A 3989-nucleotide genomic window follows, 5' to 3' on the forward strand; every position below is an offset into this window, starting at 1 on the left:
ATTTATTTATTTATTTATTTATTTATTTGGTGGAACCGGGGATTGAACTCAGGCCCTTGCACTTGCCAGGGAAGTGCTTATTCTACTGAACCATCGCCCCAGCCCCTAACTGCTTTAATTTCTGAAAATATATAGGATGAGTAGTGATTTGCCACAGAGCAACTACAAATTCTCCATGCTATTTCCAGCCCAGGAATCCTTAAAAAAGCATTAAAGATGCATAGTTGACCTGTATTCTAGCTACACCAGCATTTTTTATTTTGAGACAGTCTTATTAAATGGCCTGGGCCGACCTCCAGGTCTCTGAATAGCTAGGATTACAGGCATGCTCACTATGCCCAACTACAACTGCTTATTTTTAGTGATGTTTTCATATTACTAACCACACTTCAACTACTTGGAGTACAGCTACTAATCTCATATTGTGGCACAGTGAAAACAGTGTAATGAAATTAGTATTCCCTTAAGCACATCACTCTTTGTAAGTTCTCTTGCACAACGTGGATCTATAGTTCTGCCTATCCTAGTTATTAAGATCGTAATGTTATGTACTGTATACACCTCAGAAATCCTAAATATCCCAATATTAATATAAAAATAAGTTTTCAGTACTTAGAGGATAGCTAACCGTGTGTATCAACTTGACTAGGCCAAAGGATATCCAGGTAGCTGATGACTCATACCTCTAATCCCAGCACTTGGAAGGTTGAGGTAAAAAGGAGTTGAGTTCAAGGCATTCTAGACTGCACAGGAAACCCTGTCATTAAAAAAAGAAATCGTCACTCCCATGTCTGAATACAGAAGCTTCAAATACAACACTAGCCTTATCCTCAAACTCATTGAAAAAGACTGCCTTCACCATTATGGGTAGGAATCATCCAATTCTTGGGCCCCTAATTATAAAACAAAAAGGAGTGAGGGTCAATTTGCTGTCTGCTGGGAAATACATATTATGCCTCAGACATTGGTTTTCTGCCCTTGAGGCTTGGACCTGGACTGCACCATCAACTTCCCTAGGTCTGTAGCTTCCAAGTAGGAGATTATAGGACCGTTATGGTTTGTGCCTAATTGTCTTCTCAAAGCCTCATGTAGTTATGGGGTGGACTTCTAGAGTTTGTGACTAATTTATCAAGTGCTGAGATTATGGGTGTGAGTGCTATACCCATCCTGGAGCTAATAGCCTGAATGCAACGTAAGGGTAACAGATCTGCTCTCTAATGGTTGTTGCCACTACTTCTCCCTTTGCTCTTACTGTTCTGCTGTTTTCCACTGCAATGAACTGCTGCCCTTTGCCACATGCCACTCTGCCTTAGAGCCAGCCGAGTATAGACAGAAGCCTCCGATAACCATGAGCTTAATTTTCCTTCCTTAATTTTGAGTGTCAGATGTTTTGTCCCAGCAACTAAAGAAAAGCAACTAAGACAAGGATGTTCAGCCTCTTGAGTTGTTCAGCTAAACCCTCAATAAATACATCCTTTTGATTCTGTTTCTGTGGAGAACCCCACTTGGTAAAACTTATAATGTATGTATAAGGCCCAGGAATGTAATGATAAACAAGATTCAGTTTCTGCCTTCAATGAGTCCTAGATAGTCTTTCAGAATCAGGTAGTTTCACACCACTATATATATAATATAGTAATTATGCAAGGGACAATACTATGAATACACAAAAGAGGATGTAATATCTTTTAAAATGCATATAAAAAAGGACTAGTCCAGTCTCAATTTCTCTTCTATTTTTTTCTTTTTTGTTTGTTTGTTTTGGAAGAACCGGGGATTGAACTCAGGCCCTTGCGCTTGCCAGGGAAGCGCTTATTCCACTGAGCCATCTCCCTGACCCCTTTTTTCATTTTTTAAATAAGATTTATTACACCAAGAACATATTTACTAGGGAGATAGGGCAGCAATCTAAGTGCCTGCCTGGCAAGTGCAAGGTCCTGAGTTCAATTCCTGGTATCACATGCCATGTCAGCCTTGGACCCCAGGGTGTGCTGTGCTGGCCCCAAAATCAGGTGTAGTGGCACATGCCCCTAATCCCAGCGCTGGGGAGGCTAAGACAGGAGGATTTTTTTTTTTTTTTTTGCCTTTCTCCCCATTAGGTTGCATGACTATACTAAACAAAGATTGTTGTTAATTGTATCCCAAGGAACTGGTATAATATCTCACACAGACTTATACATGCATATATATATATATATATTTTTTTTTCATGTACTAGAGATTGAATCCAGAACCTTCATACTGAGTTACTCTCTCTCCTTCCCTACCTCTTTTTTCTTTCTTTTACATATTTGTTTAGGTAATAGGAGTTAAACTCCGGATCTTGTGCTTGCCAGGCAGGCACTGGGCCGCTGAGCTATACCCCCAGCCTTCCTTTCATTTGAGATAGGGTTGCCCTAAATTTGGGTGTTGGGATTATAGGCATGTACCAATCACCACACCCTGATGAAATATCTGTTGAATAAATACAAGCCCAAATTCTCAGAGGTACAGGGACACGGAAAGAACTATGTGTAGCTTGATATTGGAGTATCGCTTGCAAGAATGTGTTATAGTTTGCATCTTAAGTGTTAAGGTTTGGCTGCAGGCCTTTGGCACTCCTGGGAGGTGGTGGAACCTTTAGAAGGTGGGGTGAATCTACAATAAAAGGGAGTAAGATCATCCTTAAAGATTAGGGCCTTGGTCCCTTTTTGGCTTCTTGGGATTGTAGACAGCTTGCCTAGCACGCAAGAGGCTTCAGCATGCACACCTATCATCACACAAGAGCAGAAGTAGAGCAACTTATAACAATGTAACCAGAATGCTGGCCAGTGGGCAAAGTTTCTTCTAAGAAGCAAATCTCACCCCCAAGTACAAGGATGAAAAGGAGTTCAGTGAATTGTTGGAGGAGAGAGGAAGTGACAGCAGTTGTAATGATCATGACAAGAGCCATATCTACAGAGTAGAACAGTAACTGTCCTGTCATTCACATCAAGTGTACCAAATACATATCCATTTCCTTGCATTTGAACACATCTTCATACTTAAGTCTTACACAAGCCATAAATCCATTATGCATATGTGTTGTGGTGACTGTCAGATGCATAAATTATCTTTTATTACTGCAACTATTCTTGGTTATACGAGATGAACCCAAGGCTTTTGCCCCCCCCCCCTTAAAGACAGTATCTACATTGACCAGGCAAAGGTCTAATTTGTGATCCTCCTGCTTCAGTCTCCCAGAGTGCTGAGTTTACAGGCGTGTCACCCATCTATTTTGTCCCTACTTTACAGGGAAAAACAGACCAAGAAGTTAAGTAACTTCTTTACCTTCAGGCAACTAGTCAAAGGATCACCTCATTATCCTTTCATCCTTAAAGCCAAAAGGGCACCCAAGAGGCTTTCACCCAACGTGCTTCCACTGGGGGATTTTGTTTTTCTTCTCCAGAACCATCTTTCCATCAAGTTCACCCCTGTGCCACAATGTCCGTCACTTTGCCCAGACCCAAGCCACCGTTCCCTTAATCGTTTATGAAACCCTTTTCAAACGCTAGTTCCTCGTTTTGGTATTTATTCGCAATCACAAGCACGAAGCCGAGATACCATCCCCCACTTCAAAGAGCTCTCTCCAGTGTCTTTTATTTACCGCTTTACAGACTTTTATTTACAGACAGTTCCGCGGTCGCACCTCGACCACAGGGGTCACTTGGAAAAACACGCGGCTTTGGACTGAAACTGGTGAAATGCCACCTCCTGACCTCTGGAGCTCGACGCCTCTCCCCTCCGGACACCTTGGAGTAAGGCGTCTTCCCGACCGCAGACCAGCCTACAGTCAGCCACGCTCAGGTAGGAGGCTGGCTCCGCGTTGCCTAGCAACCGCCAGCTTCCCCTCCGCCCGCCAGCCTGGGGATCCTCTTCCGGGGCAGAGGTCGCTCGGCCCCGCCCCTCTTCTCCAAGATGGCGAGCGGCGGTGGCGGCGGGGTGTCGGTGCCTGCGCTGTGGGGCGAGGT

General features: G+C 43.3%; 1 protein-coding gene across 2 annotated transcripts in view; it reads left to right on the forward strand.

Annotated features, from left to right (window-relative positions):
- The window catches only part of Paics (phosphoribosylaminoimidazole carboxylase and phosphoribosylaminoimidazolesuccinocarboxamide synthase), a 44023-nt gene that overhangs the window by 21554 nt on the left and 18480 nt on the right, over positions 1-3989 (forward strand). The gene's annotated exons all lie outside the window — the stretch shown is intronic.

Source organism: Octodon degus, unplaced genomic scaffold (genome assembly GCF_000260255.1).
Source record: "Octodon degus isolate 3935 unplaced genomic scaffold, OctDeg1.0 scaffold00019, whole genome shotgun sequence".
Taxonomy (NCBI): domain Eukaryota; kingdom Metazoa; phylum Chordata; class Mammalia; order Rodentia; family Octodontidae; genus Octodon; species Octodon degus.